Source organism: Panthera tigris, chromosome C2 (genome assembly GCF_018350195.1).
Source record: "Panthera tigris isolate Pti1 chromosome C2, P.tigris_Pti1_mat1.1, whole genome shotgun sequence".
NCBI classification, from domain to species: Eukaryota; Metazoa; Chordata; class Mammalia; order Carnivora; family Felidae; genus Panthera; species Panthera tigris.
The window spans coordinates 112,964,160-112,983,613 of record NC_056668.1 but is presented as its reverse complement, the minus strand read 5'-3'; the positions used below and the strand labels follow the sequence as shown (position 1 = coordinate 112,983,613).

At 39.8% G+C, this 19,454-nt stretch overlaps 2 long non-coding RNA genes across 2 annotated transcripts; one reads left to right on the top strand and one right to left on the bottom strand.

Annotated features, from left to right (window-relative positions):
• Nucleotides 1–9,327: 9,327 nt before the first annotated feature.
• On the bottom strand, nt 9,328–14,065 carry LOC122230687. Its single transcript, XR_006207728.1, has 3 exons — nt 13,998–14,065; nt 9,868–9,964; nt 9,328–9,403 (listed from the first exon to the last, which is right to left on the bottom strand). It is a non-coding gene; the product is annotated as an uncharacterized LOC122230687 (long non-coding RNA).
• Nucleotides 14,066–14,077: 12 nt separating this feature from the next.
• LOC122230686 lies at nt 14,078–19,188 on the top strand. The gene is made up of 3 exons (XR_006207727.1): nt 14,078–14,197; nt 15,325–15,438; nt 19,100–19,188. It is a non-coding gene; the product is annotated as an uncharacterized LOC122230686 (long non-coding RNA).
• The last annotated feature ends 266 nt before the right edge of the window (nt 19,189–19,454 follow it).

Here is a 19,454-nt window from a genome sequence, read left to right as displayed (position 1 = left end):
CTCCAGTTGAGAACATCCAAGAGTGCGGTTGCTCAACAGTAACAAAAACCGTTCTTTTTGTGTATAGAAGACACTGACCCAAAGCCATTCGCTAAGACTTGACTTGCTCTCCTTTTTCTATAAAAGCCAGAAAGGTAGACGCGCAATTTCCTAGCTTCTCCAAGGGCAAGGAGTATTCACATGATCCAGTTCTGGCCACAAAACATAAAAAGAAGTCTGCAAGGAAGATTCTTGGTTGGCAATTGCCTTCCTGATAAAAAAAAAAAAAAAAAAAATGTAGTCTTCATTTTACTTGAGGCAATGAGACTACTTGAGTGAAGAAAATCTCAGGTGCCTGGGTGTCTCAGTTGGTCAGGTGTCCAACTCTTGATTTAGGCTCAGGTCATGAACCTTGGGTCATGGGATCACCCCGTGTTGGGGCCCCACTTTGGGCTCCACGCTAAGCATGGAGCCTGCTTAAGGATTCGCTCTCTCTCTCCCTCTCTGCCCCCCCCAAAATAAAAAAATTTAAGAATTGAAGAGTGAAGAAAATCAACACCCTAAGGATAGTGGAAAAGATGACAGGAAAAGCCTGGATCATTGATTGCATGACTAAACCACTACCCTCCTCTGAACTTCTTGTTATGTGAGAAAAATAACCACCAACTCATGTGGACCGTTATTAGTTGGGTTTTCTGTTACTTGCAGCCTAACATACTCTAACCAATAATCCAACAACCAGATTAACTTCCATTTTATGGCTTATTATAAATCTCGTAATTAAGCAAGTCTCTTGTCTCAGTTTTGGCCACTGGGGAAGTTACAAAACTGTAACTATGTCTACCATGAGACTATATGCTCTGTTAATTGTTGTCTCCGGATTATGTTGGTTTGTTTAAAAAATCTTTTTAAGTAATCTCTACACCCATTATGAGGCTCGAACATGCAACCCTGAGATCAATAGTCATATATGCTCTACTGACTGAGCCAGCCAGGTGCCCCTGGATTACATCCTGCCCCCCTTTTTTTTCTTACCTGTTTTCCTTTTACCCTGACACCTCCAAGTATTGATTTGGTAAGTTTGTGTATACATTTTGAAAATCAATTTTTTTGAAACTCATATTCTGCTGAAAGATTGAGGAAGAAGTTTTTTAAATAAAGATTTCACAGAGACAACATCTGTGCCTCACTCTTTAGTTAAATTCCGTAGTTCCAATTATTCCTAAGATTGTAACTGAACTGAATCAGCAAGTAGTTTAGTGACATATTAAAAATTGTATCTCTATTAAATTCAGAACTCTAAGATCCTCAAGTAGGGGGAACATAGACTTCAGAAGACATTTAAAACTCGTGATATAAGCAAAATGTTGTTAGTACACACAAATGTATATTTTCCTGGGTCAAAATCTGAGGCTTTCACCAAATATGGAAAGTCTATTATTCCGAAAAAAGGTCAAGAACTTCTGGGCTGAGTTACATTAACCCTTCTGAGTCCCCCTCCCTCAGAATCACAAGGCTGATTTTTGCTTTTTCTGTCAGGATCCTAAACTTCCGTCAGAATGTTGATGTGTGCTTTGTTCTGGGAGTGCACACTCAGTAAATGTTAGTTGACTTGCATTGATATTTAATTATTTACACTGCATTTGGTGTCTGGAATGGCAGTCTCTGGTTGATCATTCTGGAACTCTGAATCCATCGGCTGCATCCCCATGGGCTTGGCGTGTTGTAGACACACAAATCAAAGTAGTGTGAGGGAGGAGAAAAATCATTCCCTTCTAGGATAATGCATTTTTCATGAGAAACAGGTCATTACAGAACCATTGCCTCCTGCTTGCTCTCATTCTACCTCTCCATCCTTTTCTCTCTTGTCAAATTATTCCGCCTCTTTGGTCATCTCTCAGTGTCTCCCCTCTGCTTTATTACTCTGTATTTGATTATCTTACCGTCTCCTTCTTTCTGATATATTTAAATGATTTCAACATAATATGCACCTTTGAACTCCTTTCTTGTGTCTCTAACTTTTGTTCCTTTTCATCATGGGGCATCTGTCTCTTTGTTAGCTGTCCAGTAGATGCATTGCACAGATTTTCTCAAACTTATCATTTCAATTCCCAACACATAAAAAGACAATGCTCATATCCTGTTTTTCCACGATGCTTTCATTCTCCCTGAAGATTTAATTTTATTGCCCATTGTAATATTTTCCCATTTCCTTTTAAGTCTGTGAATACAGACTCAATAATTGACTTGTACCAGTTTTCTATCTGTTATGCAAACTCTGGGCCAATTTCCTCCCAAATGATGGACTTGAGGTGATCAATCTATCACATGTCTTCGAGCAATGCTCTCTTCTCTGGTTACAATCAGGAGTGGGCTGAGGGAACCCAGAGATTTTTGAAGAAGGAGATTTATGTCATGAGAGAAGTGACTCTGGTAGGGAAGACATGTCTCAGTGAAAACTTCTTTCATGTTTCTGTTGAGAGGTTTTTTGTTGTTGCTGTTGTTGTTGTAAAGCAGCTAAGTTATAATTTTTACCAAAATTTAATTACATTCAGAGAGTAAACATCTGGAAATCATCCTGAGTAATCAGCGTGAACTCATATGGTGAATCAGAGGCTTATATTATATGCCAGGGTTTAGAGATTACAATCTTAATGATCTGTACATTATTCATAAGTCTTTGTTTTAAAGCTGTCTGTAAGAAATAATTAGAATTCAAGCCATTCATGAAACAGGAAACTTGCCACTTTATTTCTTACTTGATTTCTTACACATAAGCACATCTCCCTCTGGGCGGTGGGGTTGTTAGAAGAAAGAGTTAAGTATTGGTTTGTTTTTGGTGTGTATGCTTTTTTCTTTACTTCATTCAATTTGTGAAATTTAAGAAGCAGTAGGGATCCTAAGTCAGGCAAGTAAGCTGGAAAACAATAAAACTTGAAAACTACCCAGGCGTGAAATCCCCTTGAACTAAGGAATGCTTCCAACATTGTGTTCTTCATAAGCATGAACAATGAATGATAACATTTCAAAATTAGTTTTTGAAGGGAGGTTCACAATAGGAAACTTGATCATCTAAAATCAGCCAAACCCACCTTCTTAGGAACCTCCGAGAATAGCCTGTCCCCCTACCCAGTATGACCTAAAAATAACAGATTACATCTCATCCCCAAAGTAACTTGGCTTGAGCTCAAGAATTAATACATACATGACACTCAGAATGGCATCCAAAAAAAGAAGTGGCATTCTCTTTCTTGTGAGCTGTCACAGTGCGGTAAGCCTCCCTGGCTCTGTAATCCTAATTAATGTTCGTTGTCTTCACTGCGTTTGGTGTGAAAAATGTGGAGCGGGAACACTCTTGAGTGGGAGTCAGGCTCTCAAGAGGCTGCCGTTTCAGAAGGTATGTCTCAAACTCTGTTCTGAGTCTCCCATTCTTAAAGGGATTCTGTGTCTTCACTCTGAAAGATGATAACCTGAGGAAATCAGCAGCTGAGACAGGAAAGAAAAACTGACACACGGAGAATGCTTGTCTTTATTTTTTAGTTTTTCATTTTATGGGAGAGACTCATAGGGACGGGGGCCAGAAAATGCGAGAGGTGGGAGAATAACGAGAAGTAAAACGGTGGAGAGTAGAGAGAGGCGAGGAAAAGGTGAAGGGGGGAAAGATCATGGAAATAGAGGAAAGACAACACAAAGGGGAGAAGCGGACAGCACGGCTGTATTCTGACTTTTGTGTGCCCTGGGAACGTTCACCTCTGGGCCTCTTCCTCCATGAGAAAGTATTAAAAATTAGATTTCACTATAGCATTGGGTTAAAGATAGCTATGCTTATGTTATGTATCAAATTTTTCTTTAAGAATGAAAGCTCATTTTTTTTTGCTTATTTAAATTTTTTTTCAATGTTTATTTATTATTGACAGAGAGAGACAGAGCATGAGCAGGGGAGGGGCAGAGAGAGGGGGAGACACAGAATGTGAAGCAGGCTCCAGGCTCTGAGCTGTCAGCACAGAGCCCGACACAGGGCTCGAACTCAGACTACATGATCATGACCTGAGCCGAAGTTGGATGCTCAACCGACTGAGCCACCCAGGCACCCCTTTTCCTTCTGACTTTAAAACAAATAAAAATATTTTTGTGTGCTCCTAAACGCACTGTAAGCCCAAGGCACTGTGCCCACTGCGCCTCATGGTTAAGTTGGTCCCACAGGTAGAGTGAGGGGGAAGGAGATAGGAAGCACACTTTGCTCAGAAGTGAGAACAGATTTAAAACCAGCAATACAAAAATTCAAAAAGTTACATATATGTGTGTATTTCCACAATCTAAATCTAAATTATGTATTAAATTATTCCTAATCATGCCAGCTAACCTTTCTTGAACAGTTACCACGCGCTAAGCATGATACCTGCCTTACCTCACTCATTCCACAAAATAACTCGGAAGCTAAGCAGAGGAAGATGTACCTTGAAGCCTATAAAGACCCCTCGCTTACACTTGGAATCCTTCCAAGATTCTGTGCCCAGTTTTTAAGAGGGCCTCTCAAAATTCTGTACATTTCAAACCATACAAAACCTGAATCTGCCCATATGGACAGACTAAATACATACCCTCAATTCACATTTCAGCTCATTGAAACACAGAACGACTAAGTGATTTGTAAAATGTTCAAGGTCACAGAGCTACTTGTTGGACAGACTCAGAGAGATTGAGTTTGATTTAAAAGGAATCTTGGGGCACCTGGGTGGCTTAGTCGGTTAAGGGTCCAACTTCTGGCTCAGGTCATGATTTCATAGTTCGTGAGTTTGAGCCCCACGTGGGGCTCTGTGCTGACAGCTCAGAGTCTGGAGCCTGCTTCACATTTTGTGTCTCCCTCTCTCTCTGCCCCTTCCCCCAAAATAAATAAGCATTAAAAAAAAAAATTTAAAAAAAACGAATCTTGAATCAGAGGCTGGAATTCAGAACTGTATTCAGTCGTTAAGAGTAAGCTGCCCAGAATTCCATTGTCAGCAACTTTTCCCAGGTAATTGCTTTAATGCCCTGGATTTAACTGTCACCCCTTTGCTGGTGACCACCTGATTTATATCTTCAACTGCTTCAGTTAAGATGCTTTCAATTGTCGGGGCGCCTGGGTGACTCAGTCGGTTGAGCGTCCGACTTCGGCTCGGGTCATGATCTTGCGGTCTGTGAGTCCGAGCCCCAAGCAGGGCTCTGTACTGACAGCTCAGAGCCTGGAGCCTGCTTCAGATTCTGTGTCTCCCTCTCTCTCTCTGCCCTTCCCCCGCTCACACTCTGTCTCTCAAAAATAAATAAATGTTAAAAAATGAAAAAAAATTAAAAAATGAGATCAATTTCCAAAATTACATTGAGAGAAGAGTGGAATAGGTATCGAGGCATCCATAACAATTGCTGCAAAGTCAGCTCCAGATCTCTTCTAATGACTGACCAGTGGCTGTCTCCGTATTTCACTGTCCACAGTCAACTTCAATGCAACACGTCCAAAGTTAGACTCCTATTCTCCCCCTAGAAACTGCTCTTCCTCCCACGTGCCTTGATTTGATCAGAAATCTAAAACCGGAGCTCTGAAAGTCATCCTCCACTTCTCTCACTCCTCCACCCCCATCCCCAGTCATTGAGGCTTCCCCCAGTATCCTTGGCACCACCCTATTTCACCCCCCTATCAGTCCTTACTTGAATTATTGCAATACCCTCTTTCACGGCTACCTTAGTTCAAGTCCTCTTTGATCCATATCCCCACTGCTAGCAGAATTATTTCCAGATAGGGTAATAAGGAAAGGGAAGATCATGTCTCTACTTTATAGAACTTCCTTTAGTAGCCCTCCCCACCCCCCCACCATTAGCTTCTGGATATGGTTCATTTATTTATTTATTCAGCAAATATCTATTGAGGTTTTCCATATCTCAGGCTTTGGGCTTGGTGATATGGAAGAAAAGGCTGAACAAAACAGCCGAATCCCTATTGGATAGGAGGTCATAGTCTAAGGGAGAGTGGATGGAAGTTACCCGGAGAAAAGTCCTAATCCAGAGGGCATAGTCATTGGTCAATTTTTTGTAGGAAATAAGCACCTTGAGGTTGGGTGGAAGGGAATTGCTAAAAGAACAAATGGCAGTGTTCTCAGAGTGCCTAGAATTTCTTGTGAACTTTATTAAACTCCTTGTACTGCTTCATAACTGTGTATGTCCTAGTCTCTCCCTTTAGACTATTGTTTTATCCAACTTTATATCCCCAAAGCCTAAAATTTCCTAGTGCCTTATTTTTTCATTTCATTTATCTGTTTGTTTATACCTTACCTTGGTTCCCCCTCCCCAAAAACTGGGATTGCCTGACCCATAGTAGGAATGCAAAAAAATGTCTTGAACACCTTTACGAGTGAAAAAAACTGAGACCTGAAAGGTTAAAACTATTGAGCAAGGTCAACCAGCTAAATCTCCTCTGAAAGTTGCAGAAAGTTCAAAGAGTTATCATGAAAGGTGAGTTCCCCATCACAGGAAGTGGCTGAGGACAAGCTGATATTATGAGTCATAGATTATCCGTAAGTCCAAGTGGTCTTGTCCACGCTGTGATTCTACAAAGCACAGTACACATCAGTGATTTATAATCCCGTTAAAGAACTTCTTAAATATGGTTACAGTAAGTTGATTTTTTAAGTTCAAGATTTTAAGAAATTTTTTAATTTTTTTAATGTTTATTTTTTTGAGAGACAGACCCACACACAGTGCAAGTGGGGGAGGGGCAGAGAGAGAGGGAGACACAGAATCCAAAGCAGGCTCCGAGTTGTCAGCACAGAGCCCCATGTGGCTCGAACTCACAAATAGTGAGATCGTGACCTGAGCTGAAGTCTGACGTTTGACCAACTGAGCCGCCCAGGCGCCCCAAGATTTTAGGAGATTTTTATTTAATATCTATAAATATTTACCTAAAGAAGTTTGATGGCTCTAGACAAATACATACTGTAATGGAAATCCAAAATTACACTTATCTATATAACTTAAATTTGCTTTTTAGAATCAGAATGGGGTGTAATCAAAACAACACTTTTTTAATTTAAATTTTTGTTTTTAATGTTTATTTTTGAGAGACAGAGTGAGAGCAGAGGAGGGGCAGAGAGCAAGGGAGACACAGAATCCAAAGCAGGCTCCAGGTTCTGGGCTGTCAGCACAGAGCCCAACATGGGGCTTGAACCCACGAACTGTGAGATCATGACCTGAGCCAAAGTCAGATGCTTGACAGACTGAGCCACCCAGGCACCCCTAAAAACAACACATTTTAAATTTTGTCCAGGAAAGCAGTTTCAGGTGAGTGAGTTGTGCTGAATGCCCTGAAAGAACAATACACCCTGTGGTAACCCCACGGAGCCAGCCAAAATTGCCCATGAAACCAGAATTAACCTTGAGGAATATTTTAATATACGGTTGCTTCTAAGGGCTATGCTAAAATCACGTGAAATATCTCTTATCAGCATTAACGAATGTTTGTTAGGCTTATCCTGTGGATGGAATAATGAGGATGTGAAAGCATTAAATGTCCAAAAGCCAAACAATGCCTCAGAATGCTCGTTGGATTCTTAAAAGCAATTTTTTGTTGAATTGGAGTCTATAACGTTTTATTGAACATTCTACCTCCAAATTTATAACAAACATAATTGTGAAAAACTGTTTTTATTTTGTACAATCAAAATTTCTGGGATATATTTTATATAGGGCAGAGTGAAATTATACTTAAACAAACAAAAAAACCTTGAAGACATTTTGATACAATTTTACCTCTCCTGAAATTTGGTCTATTCCATAACATCTGGCTGAATAGTTATTGCACATATACAACTTTATGATTTAAAAAATTTTTTTAAGTTTATTTATTTTTGAGAGAGAAAGAGACAGAGTGTGAATGGGGGAAAGGGAGAGAGAGGTGGAGACACAGAATTCGAAGCAGGCTCCAGGCTCTGAGCTGTCAGTACAGAGCCCGACGTGGGGCTCAAACTCACAAACTGTGAGATCATGACCTGAGCCGAAGTCAGCTGCTCAACCGACTAAGCCACCCAGGCACCCCAACTTTATGATTTAAACAGCATTTCATGGATTCTACGATGAGTATTTTCCTATCTCTCTAGAAATGAGAAATATCTAACCTACTCCAAGATCACAAGATATGTTAATATTTTTCTAAAACCATCTAGTCAAATGCTTCCTTCCCACGCATTCTCTGCTTTGTCGAAATGAGCTGCAAAGACCTGCAATTCAACTCTCAATTATAAGCAAAGCTTACTTTTCTTATAATTCTGCCTTGACAGATTTTTGTCTGTAGATTTCTTTTTAAATTGTGTCTAGTAGTTTGCCTTGTGTTTGTAGAAAGACACAGCTTGTTAACAATAAAGCCTGAATACTAAACTTAGATAGTCCAAGAGGAAGGATCCAATGTAAACAGATTATTTCCAAAAGCTATAAGTAACAAAGGGCACACAGTTGATTTGTATTTCATTGAGTTGCCACAGGAGAGGCTCATAGTAAATGAGTCCAGCATGGCTCAAGATCCATGCATAAAGTTTCTCCTATTACCTAACACAACGTGGACACGCACATAACACTCAGATCCCTGACTTCACCAAGAAAAGTAATCAGTGTTATGACCTCATTCACAGCCAATCAAAGCATAGTCACAAAGGCAAAGGAACCCTTGGGAGAATTGTTTTGCAACTGAGAGGGGAGTATGCAATATGTCTGATAAGCTATCCTAACACATGCCTGAAGGTTCTGAGCTGTATTTATACAATAGCTTTTGTTGGCGGCTCAAAAACTGCTGAGGGAGGCGTGCCATACGTCACATTCCACGAGAGGAGCAATTGTGGGGATGGTCCCAAGGTGACCAGGGACAACCTTTGTTCACTGTTCCGTCACATGGCTCTATAATAAATATTAGTCACCCAGTGTACACATAGAATGTGGTGAGGTTTTCTGAGAGGGCAAAACCCTTTCCCAGAGGTCAGAGTACACTCTCTGTTCCAGGCCGATCCCTAATCAGATTTGCAATCTACCTTGGAGAACCACAGCTTTCCATTAAATAGAAGCCATCACAGGGCAGCAGCATTGGGCTCATTTACTATAGCCACTTTCAAGTTCTCTTTTTTTCCGTCTGAGTCCCAAACAGTTCATGGGCCCCTGATGTTGATTAAACCAGATTGTATTTTAAAGTTTTGCTTCTCTCCCTTATCTTGCCTCCCCTAAGTTAATATAAAATGTTCCGAATGATCTCACCTTGTGGCTTCATTGACTAGAGATACTGCAAAATCAGAAGGCACCACTATTATGCTTGGAGGCACAGGCTCATTTTATCAGACTCTCAGACTCTGTCTCTTCCGTTCTCCATTAGAACACAGCCTTCTCTCAACACAGGGTTGTAGATTCTTTACCAAGCCTTAGCAGAAGTAAAAAACAAAAACAGAAAAGCCCTATGATATGCAATACACGGCATCATCAACTTAACACAAAATATTGTATTATTTCTTAGGCTGTGTTTTATTTAAAGATATAAATACACTGTGTTTTTTCATTTTTCCCCCGATAATGAACGACCTATCTTTTTAGACATTTTCAATATTATAGGAAACCTCATACTCTATCGTTTTCTATTCCAAAAAGGAACGGGTGAGAGTTAGAATTGATAGAAAGAATTGGTACTGGATACCTACCTTGGATTTGTTGAGACAAAAATAACACAATACAATCCATAGAGCAAATCCTCTGAGGCTCTTTACTAACTAGAAATACAGTCATTTTCTAGATACTGACTTGTGGAGGACCACGCCTGACTTAACCTAGACTTCACTATGAATGTTGTCTTTCCAAGAAGAATTATTGAGATTAATGAAAGGCCAGCACCTTGTCTCGGCAGCCTGGTGACTCTGCAACAAGACTTTTTCTAGTTCCCAACCAATCCATTACTCCAACCAAGTTCTTCATGTTTGTTCTGATCCTCCTAGTTGGAACAAAATATTTATAATTAAAACTCAGGGCACCTGGGTAGCTCAGTTGGTTAAGCATCAGACTCTTGACCTCAGCTGAGGTCTTGATCTCAGAGTTGTGAGTTCAAGCCCCACATTGGGCTCTGCATTGGGTGTGGAGCCTACTAAAAAAAGAAAAAAAAATCACTAGGCATCTGACTTCTTCTGATATATTTTAAATTCCTCCACCTTGAATAAAAAGTTCTCTCAGTGACACCAGTATTTATCAAGATCTACAGCTGGTTCTTGAAATTCACCTCTCTGTCCTAGCAAGGAAGAAGTTGAAGACTGAAAAATCAGCTCTTCTTGGATCCATAGGAGAAGGGAGAACACAGGGCAAACATCTGCCCCCGAGATTTGAGAGAACGGCGAATACAGGGAGCCTTGGCTTATTGGAATAGAGACTCAGGAGTGGAAATCACCCACAGGAACCAGTGTCAGCATAGGAAAACCTGAACTATATATATGTAATTGATGAATTGCTGGCAGCTCAGTGGGGACAAGCTTGAGAGTTAAAAACTCCAGGGGGACCGAGTCACATAGGGGCCCCCACAATATTGTAAGATTTACCTCCAGGAGCTCAACCAGGTTCTCACAGTAAATGTCAGAGAGAAACCCCTTGTGCTTCCAGGAAGAGGAAAGGAAAAAGAATCCTTTAAAAATAATGCCAGAGTATCCTGTCCTACTTAACAAGGCCTGCTCTCAAGGGAAACTAGTTAACAGAAGCAGCAACTGCTGGAGTATTTTCAAAGCCTGACTGACCTGGGAAAGGAAGCTCTGGCCTTTCTGTCCCACCTGAAGGAGGAGAAAAATACTGAGAAACACTTGTGAAGTTTACATTCCAGAGGGATAGGCTCACTAAAAGACTGAGACCTAATCATAGGGCTATGGAATGATTTCCCTTTCCTCCCAACACATTACTGAAGGCCTATTTTATAGCAGTTCCTTATTTAACCCATTATGTCTTGCTATCAACAAAAAATTACCAAGCATACTAAAAGGAAAAAACACAATTTGAAGAGACAGAGCGAGCATCAGAAATAGAAGAGATGTTGGAGTTATCAGACCAGGAATTCAAGACAACTATGATTAACATGCTAAGGGCTCTGATGGACAGAGTAGACAGTATGCAAGAACAGATGGGCAATGTGAGCAGGGAGCTGGAAATCCTAAGAAAGAACCAAAAAGAAATGTTAGAGATCAAGAAACACAGTGACAGAAAGGAAGAAGGCCTTTAATGGGCTTACTAGTAGACTGGACATGGCTGAGCAAAGAGTCTCTGAGTTTGAAGCAATCTCAACAGAAGTCTCCAAAACTGAAAAGCAAAGAGAACAAAGACAGAGAAAAAAACAATATCCAAGGCCTGTTGGACAACTACAAAAAGTGTAACATATGCATAACAGGAACATCAGGAGGAAGAAGAAGAGGGAAAGAAACAGATGAAATATTTGAAATATTTATATATTATGTATTATATAATTAATATGATAAATTATTTATATATTATATAATTATTTAAATTTATTGAACTTCATTAATGGTATTCAAAAACAAAGAATTTCCCCCAAATTAATGCCAGACATAAACCACAGATTCACAAAGCTCAGAGAACACTGAGCAAAATAAATGCCCCAGAATCTGTACCTAAGGATATCATTTTGAAGCTACAGAAAATCAAAGTTAATGAAAAACTTCTAAAAGAAGCCAGAAGGGGAAAAAAATAAACTTGCTTATAGAGGAAAAAAGATAAGAACTCTGCATTCAACCTCCTCAGAAACCTGGCAAACAAGAAGAGAGTGCAGTGAAATATTTAAAGTGCTGAGATAAAACAAACAAAAAATGACCATCCTAGAATGTTGTGTCCTGCAAAATTATTTTTTAAAAAAGAATGAGGGGTCCCTGGGTGGCTCAGTTGGTTAAGCATCCAACTTGATTTGGGCTCAGGTCATGCATTTTCTCATGGTTCATGAGTTAGAGCCCCGCATCAGGCGTCACGCTGTCAGTGCAGAGCCTGCTTGGGATTCTCTTTCTCTGCCTCTCCCTCTCTCCCTCTCCCTCTGTCCCCCTCCTTCTTGCACGTGTGTGCACTCTCTTTCTCCCTTTCTCTCAAAATAAATAAACATTTAAAATAAAAAATTTATTTTTCGTAATTGATCTAACAAATAACAATTTGTTCAAAATAATAGTAGCAACAATGTATTCAGTTTTGTATACTTAAGTATATTAAACAAATTTTTTAATGTTTATTTATTTTTGAGAGACAGAGTGCGAGTGGGGGAGGGGCAGAGAGCAAGGGAGACACAGAATCTGAAGCAGGTTCCGGGCTCGAGGCTCCAAGCGGTCAGCACAGAGCCTGATGAGGGGCTGGAACTCACAAACTGTGAGATCATGAGCTGAGCTGAAGTGTGATGCTTAACTGACTGAACCACCCAGGCTCCCCTTCTTATAGATAGATTGATCAATCGATCTTATGTGTATCCGTGCTTATGTATGTTTATATATAAGTGAAATGAATGACAGCAATAATACAAGGGACTGGAGGGCGGAATTATTTTATTATTATTTTTTTATTATAAGGTACTCACACTACCTGGGAAGTGGTATAGTGATATCTGAAAGTAGATCTGGATTAGTTGTAAATGTTTATTGCAAACTCTAGGGCAACCATTAAAAAATGGAAAAAAAGAGTAACTGATAAACTAGAAAAGGAGAGAAAATGAAATCATGTAAAATGCTCAATTAAAACCACAAAAGGCAGGAACAAAGGAACAAAGAACAAAGGCTACAAATCGAAAACATCAACAGATGACAGCTATTAACCCAGCCTTACCAATAATCACTTGGAATGTCAATGATCTGAATGTGCCAATTAAAAGATTATCATAGTGGACCAGGAAACAAAACCCAGCTATATATTGTCTACAAGAAATCCACTCTAAGTATAAAGACACATACAGATTAAAGGTTAAGACATGGAGAAAAATTTGCCATACTAACATTAATCAAAAGAAAGCAAGAGTCACTATATTCATTTCAGACGGAGCAGACATCAAATCAAGGAAGGTTATCACAGATTAACAGAGGTGTTACATAATGATAGGGTCAGTTCTCCAAGAAGATAAAACCATCCTTAATGTATATGCACCTAGCACAGAGCGTCAAACTTCATGAGGCAAAAACTGTTGGAACTGTAAGGAGAAATAGGTGAACCCGCTATCATAGTTGGAGAATATTCTTGTATCAGAAACGGACACATCCAGTAGGCAGAAGATCAGGACATGTTGAATTCAACAACACTATCAATCAACTGTGTATAATTGAAATCTATAGACTGCTTCATCCAGCAACAGCAGAACACACATTCTTAAACTCGCATGGAATATTCACCGAGACAGGCCACGTTCTGGGCCATAAAACACACCTTAACCAATTTAAATGAATGGAAGTCATATCATCTGCTCTCAGATCACAGTAGAATTAAACTAGAACAGTTAACGGTAGACAACTAGAAAATCCCCAGATACAAGGAGATTAAACAACACACTTGTCAATAATGCATGGGTCAGAGAAGAAATCGAGAGACGTTAAAAACAAAATTTGCATTAAGGCATTCAGGTGGCTCAGTTGGGTAAGAGTCTGACTTCAGCTCAGGTCATGATTTCACGGTTCATGAGTTTGAGCCCCAAGACCGGCTCTGGGCTGACAGCTCAGAGCCTGGAGCCTGCTTCGGATTCTGTACATCCCTCTCTCTCTACCCCTCCCCTGCGCTCTCTGTCTCTCTCTCTCTCTCTTAAAAATAACATTAAAAAAAATTTTTTTAAACAAAACAAAATAATTTACATCTACCACCAGCCTAAAATCCAGGTTTGTGCTTGGCCAGAAGTCACTCACTAGGCTGACTGGTTCAAAGGTCACTGAGGCACCTCTTGGACAGTTTCATTTTACCTTGGACAGTTTCGTTTTACAGTTTCATTAGTCACCAAGCTAGCCCCTCACGGGTTTTCTCACCTTTGCTTGCCGCAGTCCCTCTAATCTCTGGGAAACTCTTTCTGCTTTACTGATGTCTCCCTGTTTTCTCTAAGGTGGACGTCATGTTTCAGACCTCCAACCATCTATGCTGTCACAGTCATGACGAACAGAAGGCACTGAGACTCCCAGGACCAACTATCAACCATCATCTTCGTTGCCTTTGTGACAGCTGCTCTGAGGTCCTTGTAAATTTGCCCCTTTGACTTCATTCTGATTCTGTGTCCAGAGTTTAATGGGTGGTGGGGAGGAATTTCTCCAAGCCTCAAAACCCTATGTTCATCAGTGAAAGGGATTCCAGGGGCAAACTATCCGAGATAGCTTCCAATCTTTTCCATTCTTACTCTTAATCCAAGAAGAGGTTTTATCTGAGCATGATAGAAATGATTTGGGGCGCCTGGGTGGCTTAGTTGGTTAGGTGTCCAGCTTCTGCTCAGGTCATGATCTCGCGGTCCGTGAGTTCGAGCCCCGTGATGGGCTCTGTGCTGACAGCTCAGAGCCTGGAGCCTGCTTCAGATTCTCTGTCTCCCTCTCTCTCTGCCCCTCCCCTGCTCACGCTGTGTGTGTGTCTCTCTCTCTCAAAAATAAATAAACATTAAAAATATATATATATTGGGGCGCCTGGGTGGCGCAGTCGGTTAAGCGTCCGACTTCAGCCAGGTCACGATCTCGCGGTCCGTGAGTTCGAGCCCCGCGTCAGGCTCTGGGCTGACGGCTCGGAGCCTGGAGGCTGTTTCCGATTCTGTGTCTCCCTCTCTCTCTGCCCCTCCCCCGTTCATGCTCTGTCTCTCTCTGTCCCAAAAATAAATAAAAAACGTTGAAAAAAAAAATTAAAAAAAAAAATATATATATTAATAGACTCTGTTTTGGTTAGTTCAAATCAATTATTTAATGATTTTGCACTTCCTAATATTTTAAGAAACTGTCCTTTAATATTTGAATGAGTGTCCTAAAATGTCTTTTTAATTAAAGATTTTATTTTTAAGTTATCTCCACGCTCATCGTGGGGCTAGAATTTATAATCCTGAGATCAAGAGTTGCACGCTGTACAGACTGAGCCAGTCAGGTGCCCCCTAAAATTTCTTTTGACATTGTTAAAAGTTGTTTTGAAACAACTCCAGAAGAGATTCCAAGCTGGGGGTGGGAGAAAAGACCTAAAGGCAGAATATGTTTTATATTTAGAGTTTCTCTGTATCAGATAAGATTATTTTACAGAAAATTCCTTTTTCTCATGCTTACTTTTAAAACTACATGTTACTTGCTGAAATGGGGCCAGTGGAATTAATGAGCTCAAACTTCTTTCTTAAAGGGGGAAGAAAGTGCACTTCCTAGAGAGAGATGACCTTTGCAAAGTGGAGCTATTTGTAAAGACTTCTGTTTCTCCGGGGGATTTTTTTTCTCACTCAGAAGGATCAACCACAAAGTAGGTGGTCCATGCTCTACTGAGCCCTGGGGCTGGCCTTTGGCAAAACTGAATAACTGGCAAAATCAGACTTTGCTGCAACCTCCCACACACCCACACTTGGCCCAGGCAGATACTAAACACCTTGAACCCTAGTCTGACCAATGTCTAGAAACCCTCCTGGCGAGTGTCCTGTGCCCTAGACTTTGCTTCCTTCTCTCTCCTCTGTGAATATGTCCTCTCAGGAGGCTATCCCATTGCAAACAGAAAAAATAGGGTCAAATTACAGAATATTGAAAGCCTTGGAAGTTCCAGTTTTAAAAATCCTAAAAGTCATCTAGTAGGGTTATTTTCAAAATTGTTCATTCCCTATATTTTCGCTGTAAAACTCTTTCTTCAAAAAAAATTTTTTTTAAGTCCAATATATAAATAAGATAATTGAGAACTGCTCTGATCAGAGCCCTTTCCCTTTTCAGAGGGGGAACTTGAAATCTGCAGAGCCTTAGAAAAATATCAATCTAATTCAATTCCGTCAATTCACAAGTGACAAACTTGAGCCCAAAATTGAATCAACTTGTCTAACATTATCTAATGAAATGATGACATGGGTCCAGTGCCCCTCAGGGGCATGTCTTTACTGTCACTGAGCCTGACACAGGCCCTCAGAGGCCCAACAATAAATGTTAATTGCATGAACACAACAATTTATGCTATGGTGTTAATGACTGATACCATCTTTATACATTACCCTTCTTAAGGGTGTTTACTTTCATTTAAACAAGATTCAGTTCCTTAGATCAAAGAAAGTAATCTCTTTAGAGCAAATATGAGATGTTATCAATAAGCTTGTTGGTACAGGAGAAAATTGAAGGTGTATAACAGAACCTCCAGGGAGGGCTATGCTGTCATTTGAAAACCATGAACAGTTTTATAATATGATTGTGAGTATGTTCTGTTGGGAGCAGGGGGAGAATCAAAAGCAAACCTGTTGATTTTATAAAAGTACTTATAATAAGAAAACCTAAGGCACACCTGGGTGGCTCAGTCGGTTGAATGTCCACCTCTTGATTTTGGCTCAGGTCGTGATTCCAGGGTCATGAGATCTAGCCCCTTCACTCTCAGCACAGAGCCTGTTTAAGATTCTCTCTCTCTCTCTCTCTCTCTCTCTCTCTCTCTCTCTCTCTCTTCCCCTTTTCCCTGTTCTCTCTCTCTCTCAAATTAAAAAAGAAAAAAAAAAGGCCTAAACCAAACTACATTGACTGACCTGGTGGGCTGATATGAAAATGAGAAGTATTCAGAGTTGGTCCTATAATTCAGGGAAGGATGTATTTATTAGCTACTTGTGATGCCTCACCCATCAATATAGACTTCTTTGTGGTACAATATATACTTCTTCTCTGTCATAACGTAAGCAGAATGCTTTCTGTCTTAAGATGAGTATAAATTTTGTTTAAAGTTTGCCTCAATACAGTCCCAGAAAAGGACTCAATACCCAGTCCCAGAAATACCCTCAAAATGTATTTCTGTTTCTAGTTCTATTTCTTCCAACCCATCAATTGAGAAAGTTGCAAGAAATAAGTGGGAATTATCTAAGTGAATTTGTTTAGATTTCATAATGGGCACCATCAAATGGTGGCAGGTATTATACTATGAGCAAATGTGCCAACGGAAAGTAAATAAAAATTCCATTTATTAGAAATCCTGAAAAACTCAGTCCCTGGAAAAGACAACTATACCACCCATCGCCCCTTCCCTTTAATACTCATCAGTTTTACCTTATTATGATTATTTGGAGGCAGGGTGATTGGTGATAGCAGGAAGAATAAAAGAAACAAATGTTAATCATGGTTTCTCATTTATTGCAAAAGAAGAGATTCACATTCCCAATGTGTTACAAATCCCCAAACACTCAACAGTAACACTATGTGACTGTCATCTTCAGGGGACATATGAGTCAAAATCATTCAAATCTAATTTAAAATGCTACAGACTTGTTTTTTTTCTGCATGTCACAAGTGTGGGCAACACATGAAACTGAAAAGTATTAAAACATCAAGAATTCACAGGGTGGTGAAAGTTTTCTATCTTGAAGTTAGGAGTAAAAACAAAACAAAACGGAAAACCCCACCACTTTATATTCTGCACTCTTCTAAAATTACACTTGGGGAGAAAATTAAGAAAAAAATTCCAAAAGATTTCCTCATCCATTTCCTGCCATCAAATGGCAAACATCGTTGTTGCCATCAATCAAGTCATTGCCCTTTCAGCCATTTTGGTGGTTCCACCAAAATGATGTTCTGCTCAACTGTTTGCTCATGTGATCAATGATGTTGTGGAGGGAGAAATTCTATTTTGTTAAATATTGGAGACTATTGGTAAGGCTTATAGTTTCTTTGAATTAGTTCAAATGAGTAAAAATGATTACAGTGCTCTTGGAAGGTGGTCCAAGTCAGAATTCTCGTTGCAAATCAAGGTAACCTGTTGTTACCAAGTATTAACATCCACATTTGACCTAGACAGTTGTAGGCAGACCACAGTCTTGCTCTTAAAACACCAGATTGTCTGCCTTGCTTTGTGAAGATCTGTATGCTTACCACATAGTTCGAGCCGTTTTTGAGTTCTAGATTCATTGAGAAAGATGATTGCCTACATTCAAGACTCGAAAGATTCAGCTGCCCTAGTTTTGAAATACAGAGAAAGGACTAAGAATAAATCTTCAAAATATGTTAGAGTCGGTATGGCATGGGCAAGGACAAGACTGATCCTGGCCACAAATTATAGGTATGGCTGCACTGGAGTGTCCCTACTGAACACCAATCTCCACCCCCTCCAGAAATAATGAGATTACAACATAGGTATCAACATGGAAAGTTGTCCAAGTCATCGTTCAGTGAGAAAAAGAAAAATTGTTAACACTATGGATAGCATGATTCCGTTTATAAATGTTTAAAGGAGACTAAAGAGACTTAGAAAATGCCATGACAGGATTCTGATAAACATGTGCAGATCCTTGGGCCGAGAGATCTCATGAAGAGTCTGTTTCCTAAATTCTAGTCTCGACTCTACCATATTACTTAACTCTTTGATAGTTTTGTAAAATCAAGGAGGGAGACTGGAAAATCATTACCTCTTCCAGTTCTAATCGGTAGGTAAAAGTATCCTTCCTTCATTTCCTTGTGTGAAATAGGAAGTAAAACACCTACTTCCAAGATTATTGTGCGGATTTAAATGAGGAGGTTTGTGAACATACTTTGTAAATTTGTGGATATAATATATTAATAATGTACCTTAAAAAAGTCTGCACTACAATTTATTAGTCGTTTCTACTAATTCTTTCTAACTTTAGCTCAGTTTGGGATACTACCTGACACACATTCTTCACCATAAAAGCAAGGAACTTTATGTCTAAGGTAATTTTAGGGGCTGAACCATATCAAATGTCAGCCTTCGGGAATAAAAAAAAAATTGTTGCAGCAAAGTGGACTGAGTTAAACTTCTGAAAAGTGAATTCTATTTTCCCACTGATGGCCTTAATGAAATCCGAATCCTGTTTCCTAGAAAATATTCCAGTGGGTTCATTCGCAGACTTATTTTCCTATTTGAAGAATTATAAAAGCTGGCTGGCCGGCCATTACAGGGTCTCTGTCAACTAAAATAGTCGATGTTTCTGATTCTATTTTAGGATTCAGTCCAGGAGGTGCCCTCCCACAAACTGCCATGCCAGTGAATGGGCCCCATTCTGTGGTGTCTGAGGAATGTGTATCCTTTCTTGATGTCAATCCAGTAAATCAGAGTTTACTCCAAATTCGTTTTTTGTTTTTTGTTTTTTAATTAAACTAAGTGTCTACTGAGGACAGAAATAGGATTGGTGATAAATGTCACTGAGAAAACAATTCAATACGAAGAACTTCCTAACAATCAGAGCTGTTCAAGTTAAAAAAAAAAAAAAATAGCCTGCCATTTGGAGGAATTGAGGTCCCTGTGAAGAGAGACAGTCAAGAGAAGGCTCTCACAGCTTATTGGGGTGACTGTCTAAT